This window comes from Phragmites australis, chromosome 6 (assembly GCF_958298935.1).
Source record: "Phragmites australis chromosome 6, lpPhrAust1.1, whole genome shotgun sequence".
In the NCBI taxonomy this organism is placed as follows: Eukaryota; Viridiplantae; Streptophyta; class Magnoliopsida; order Poales; family Poaceae; genus Phragmites; species Phragmites australis.
The window spans coordinates 39812807-39818839 of NC_084926.1; positions in this window are offsets into that span (position 1 = coordinate 39812807).

Below are 6033 nucleotides of genomic sequence, written 5' to 3' on the forward strand. Positions count from 1 at the left end.
AACATATGTAAGCAAGGGACTTAGGAGCATATCTCCTTTTATGCTTATTCACTCAGATGTGTGGACATATCCAATTACCTCGGTTAGTGGACTGAAGTACTTTGTTACCTTTATTAATTGTTGTTCACATGTGATTTGGATATATCTCATCAAGCACAAGAGTGAAGTATTTAAATACTTTCGAGATTTTTGTTCATTTATTGGGAATCAGTATGATGCTCAGATTAAGGTGTTGAGGACAGACAATGGAACAGAGTATGTGAACAATGAGTTTGATAATTTTCTGCTAGCTCAGGGGATCTTGCACCAAACTACATGACCGGATACACCTTTGCAAAATGGAGTAGCTGAAAGGAAAAAAAATGTCACACCTTGGAGGTTGCACATTCGCTTATGTATACTAAGAATGTGCCAAAGTTTTTGTGGAGTGAGGTGGTGATGACATCAGTATATTTGATTAACTGCACACCTTCAAGATTGCTTGGCTAGAAAACTCCTTATGAGATGTTACGAAGAGTGAATGAGTTTATTGTTCCCCCTAAGGTATTTGGGTGTACTTGCTTTGTTAGGGATTATAGGTATTTTGTGGGAAAGGGTGACCCTCAAGCAGTCAAGTGTATATTTGTGGGATACTCATTAAGAAAGAAAAGGGTATAGTTGTTGGTGTCCTACTAAGCGACGACTTTTTATGAGCATGGATGTGACATTTCGGGAATCTGAACCCTACTATGGGGAGAAGACTGATTTGAGTTCCTTATTTGATCTTGATGATCCAAGCATAAGTGAGGATGATCTAGAGGGGGAGAATGATAAAGATGTAATACAAGGGAAGGAAGACAACCAATGAAGGGCAACAAGAATTATCACAGGATTGATTCCATATCCTATGAGTAATTCCCATGTGAATAAGAGTCAAGGAAACAACGACATTGGAAACGTGCATGAAAAGCAAGAGCAAGGCACCTTGCAGGTTTATACTAGAAGAAAGAAAACTGTTGAAGTGCAGCCGGTGGAGCAGCAAATTGAGCAATCACAATTGATTGAACAACAAGAGGAGCAATCACAATTGGTGGAGTAACAACAACCTTCATTTATTGGGTTTGAGGCTGTTGGTGATGAGATTGATTAGTCTATTGAGACAGAGGGAGAAGAATTCCATCCTTCTAATGACTTGCCTATTGCTCTAAGAAAGGAAGTAAGGAGTAAAGCTGGGAAACCTCCAGCAAGGTATGGCTTTGAGTATGATATAAGTAACTATGTTTCATATGCCCCTTTATCTCCTACATATAGAGCATTTTTGGCTTCATTATAGTCAGTACAAATTCCCAGATTGGAAAGGAGCAAAAAATTGAACCCAAATGGCATGAAGCTATGTTGGACGAGCTACGAGCTCACGAGAAGAATGCTTCCACCTAGTTGGTCTAAACCTGAGGCAGTTGGGAATATATGCAAATTGAAGAAGTCTTTATATGGTCTCAAGTAGTCTCCTAGAGCGTGGTTTGATAGGTTTAGACGTGTACTATGTGGCATGGCATATAAACAGTGCAATGAATATCATACTATATTCTACAGACACTCTGGTCTCATGATCATAGTTTTGGTTGTGTATGTTGATGATATTATTATCATGGGTGATGATGATGTAGGGATCAAAGCTCGGTAGGAAAACCTGAGTAAGCAATTTGAGGTCAAGGATCTTGGTTAGCTCAGGTACTTTCTTGTTATTGAGATTGCTCGATCTTCAAAGGGCATAGTTCTTTCATAAAGGAAATATGTCCTAAACTTACTCGGTGAGACAGGCATGCTTGGATGTCGACCTGCATCAACACTTATTGACCAAACCACAGGCTATGTGTTGAATCAGGTGATTCAGTGAACATGGAGAGCTATCAGAGACTTGTTGGGTGGCTTATCTATTTATATCATACAAGATCTGACATTTCTTATGCAGTGAGTGTTGTGAGCAGGTATATGTATGATCCCAGGAGTGGACATCTGGATGCGATTTATCGAATTCTATAATATTTGAAGAGTAGTCCTGGAGGGACTCATGTTCAAGAGCAATGGCAATCTGAGTGTGAAGTGTTATTGTGATGCTGACTGGGCTAGTTGCCTTCATGATAGGATGTCAACATCAGGATATTGTGCCTTTGTTGGGGAAAATCTAGTATCTCGTTCAACTGCTAAAGCAGAGTATAGAGCTATGTCACTTGTGGTAAGTGAGATGTTGTGGATGAGAAATCTCCTGTTAGAGTTGAATGTATTGAGGAAAAGCCCACTAAAGATCTGTTGTGATAATAAGTTAGCTATCAACGTTGCTAATAATCCGGTCCAACATAACAGAACGAAGCACGTGGGGATAGATTGCTTCTTTATTAAGGAGAAATTGGATGATAGGACAATAGAGTTAGGCCATGTAAACTCAAGTGGTCAAGTAGAAGATTGTTTAAATAAAGGTTTAGGAATAAAAGAGTGTGACCTAGCTTGTAGCAAGATGGGGATGATAGATATTTATCATCCATCTTGATGGGGAGTGTTAGGCTGTGTGAGTATAGGGCCCAAGAGTCCATATACATGTATGTATATATGGTTGTAACCCACGAAAATAAGAGTGAGCTTCTAGAGTTTCCCCAAAAATATTAATAGTTCCAAAAATATCATTTCACTGTTCTTAATGGAACAGGAAGATAGGAAATACAGATTATGATCCCAAGCTTATTGATGTCAACTGAAAAACATCGCTGGTTACTAAAGTCAACCATTAAACAAGCTAAAATCGCCAAGAAAACAAGGCTGCAGACGAGTACTGCAACTGTACTTTCCACAACATGTCCCAAAGAGGCGACAACTTCACAAATCTGCACATTTTATTTCCCTTTGTTCCAAGCTCAAATAGGTCTCGTGTTCTTGATCAAGTACTCTTGGTCTGAGCTAGCACTGTACTTTCATAACGGTTTAAAATTCCTTAATAGCTGTCTCAGATGTTCTTCTCCCTCGAGAACTCAAAACAAGTTTCTACAATCTTCGATCGATCTGCCCTTGATAACATCTTGGAAGACTCACAAATCTACACGCTTGCTTGCTCACGACAGTATGTATTGCCACGAGATAGCAGCTCAGAAGCTTCCGAGTGCAATCTCAGCAGCAACGAGATTCATAGCCCATTGCTTGCTCACGACAGTATGTGCTGCCACGAGATAGCAGCTCAGACGCTTCCGAGTGCACTCTCAGTAGTAACTATAACATAAACAAATTTAAGCATCAGCTAATACATTACTACTCTCGAGGAAATCAAGATCCCAAATCAAGTTCCACATCCCCAGAACAACATCCATGGCTCCTCCTAGACTGCCGAGAAGCCGGAGCCTCGAGCCCGTTGCTCGGCGAGCTAATCATTGCACTGTCCATAGTATGATGGCTTCACTGTAATTACCGAGGCTGATCATGAACAGCCGTGCGTCCTTGCCATTAGCGAGATAGGCCGATCCTTCTTCTTTAGTGCGAGTATGATCACATCCCCCATAAACAAGTGACTGTTCAAATTTATTTTGCTAACGGAAATGGATTGGGTTGGGGTGCTATCAGCATTTAGCAGCGATGCGATGCGCAGTGGCTGTTCTTGCACCAGACAGTTAGCCGTCCAGCTAACGGCAGCACAGCTGCTCCGATCGACATCAGCAGCCGCGCCGATCCCCGAGCCGATAGCTGCACCCGAACGACCTCCCTCCCATTGCTCACGGAATACAGAAGGTCTCCTTAGCACATGGCGCCAAGCAAGCATGACACAAACTTGGGCACTTGGGCATTGCACCCCTCATGTTTTCCAGCTCGGCATGACAGGCGTCCCGAGGCCCAATTAATAGGCCACCTGAGTAGCTAACCACTTGATTACGATCCCCACTAGCTAATGGTGCAATCTCCCAGATAAATCCCTCCATGTTTGCAGCTCAAGGCACCCCTAATCGCAGGTTCTCTTCTCTGCTAGTCGTATAGCAGGCTGGCTCAGCATACTTTGAGCTACCCTTGATTTGTGCCAATCTGCCCCGGAAAGAGCGGCAGATTGTTTGCTCGATCCTTGCCCTACGATTCAATCAAAGTTTAAAAGAGCCTCTGCCCTGCTACAATCCTATGGAATGAGTATATTTTGGGATAGCATCTGGCATTGTGTCACGACATCCACACTTGCTCTTCTTTAGAGGAAACCTTGTAGTTTACTTGGCCAGAGAAGACGATGATCGTTGGGGACCAGATCAACAGCGAAACGGACCGATTAACCTAAGGTGTGACATATAAATTCTTCAAACGATCCATGCATGCATCTTTCCTAAGAAATTGAGATTCTAAAGGACAGTGAATGAGAAACTAAGTAGAAATATGTGTTGATTTATTTATGATGAATGATGAATAAGATTGTAGTCTTGATTTGATAAGTTTTGGGTTACATGAGCATGTCTATATGTTGTAAATATAATCATGTCTGATTAAAAGTGAAAAGGAAATGGAGTTTATGTTTTTATCTTTAGTTCAGAGAAATTGTACATACCGAATGATCCGATTGTAGAAAAATTATACACACCAGATAGTCTGGTGATCAGAGGCAGTGCACACCTGAGCTTTTTTTATCCAGAGGCAAAACTTGTATTGTGCACCAGATAGTCCGGTGTTCAGGGGATGTGAACACCGGAGCATTTTTCAAAAAGGAATGTTTTGGTCTGGGCTGGAGCTCAGTACACACCGGACAGTTTTTTAGAGAAGTTTGTTTTTGGTGTTAAAGGGAATGCACACCGCATAATCCGGTGATGAGCAGAGTGAACACTAGAGGGTATAACAGACCATTTATCAGAGAGGTTGCAAAATAGGGTCTGATGCAGATGTACTCACTTGGTACACACCGGAGGTTTCACCAGAGGGTTTTCCAGAAGGTTTTCAGCAGAGAAATCAGTGCACACACCGGATGATCCGGTGTTTAGAGACGGGTACACACCGGAACATCCGGTGTTCACAAATTTTCATGGATTTGGTTCTTCGATAGGGTTTTTGATATTAGGCTAATTGGAGATGTTTTTAGAGGTTTGTAGAAACGTGTTTGTTTGTCTAATGTTGTGCATGTGATGGATATAACTTAGTGGTCAGCGGCAAGATGATCAGGGCCAAACAGGGAGTTTAGTATGATCAAGGAGGCCAGTCAGAGTCAAGTATGATCCTAGCTGTGTAACTGGAGGTCAAGCAAAGCATGAAAGGAAAGACGAAGACGACGTGGTGATAAAGTCAAGCGAAAGAGATGCCGGCACGAGTGACAAGGCAGCCCGAGGTATCGGGAGCAAGAGAGACTTGTCAGCGGTCAAGATCGGAAGACGGAGTACACATATCAACATTGGGATGCTTGCTTGGGGTCAAAGCAAGCAACAGTGAGTCACGTTTTGAGAAGTGTGCAAGACGGTTTCACGGTTTGATCTCAAAACTATGGAGGGATGGAGTACATGTGACATCATCGCGAAGCAAGCGTTGAGACGAAGCTAAGTCGTGAAGGTGTCATAGTCGTTCAATGGACGAAGCGAAAAATAGATCAAAATGCTCTGGTGGTAAGTAGGAGGCAATTATAAGCGAGGGATGTTTTAAGAACAATGAAACTTAAGAGCTAAGACACCTCCTTATACCTATAAATAGAGAGGTAAAGCTATAGGAGAGCCTTGAGCCAATCATTTGAGAGCCTAGTGATAGGTTTTGGATGAGAGAAGAGGATATGCTTAGCCTTTGTATTAAGTTAGAGCTTTTGTGAGAGAAAAATATTTTATAATTTATCTAAAATATGACTGATCTCTATGCTTAATGAAGTTAATTTTCTCGTATGAGCTTGTGTTCATCTCCTTTAGTATCCTTCTTTTGATTCCCTTACTTCTCTTGTAAGTTTTTCTTTTTCGGTTATGATTTTTGTTTTTCTTTTTGAGCTGCAATTTTTGTTCACCCTTGTGAAGTTGATCTCTTTATTGCTAGAGTATAAAATGTGAGTATAATAGTACAAATTTGGGTCCC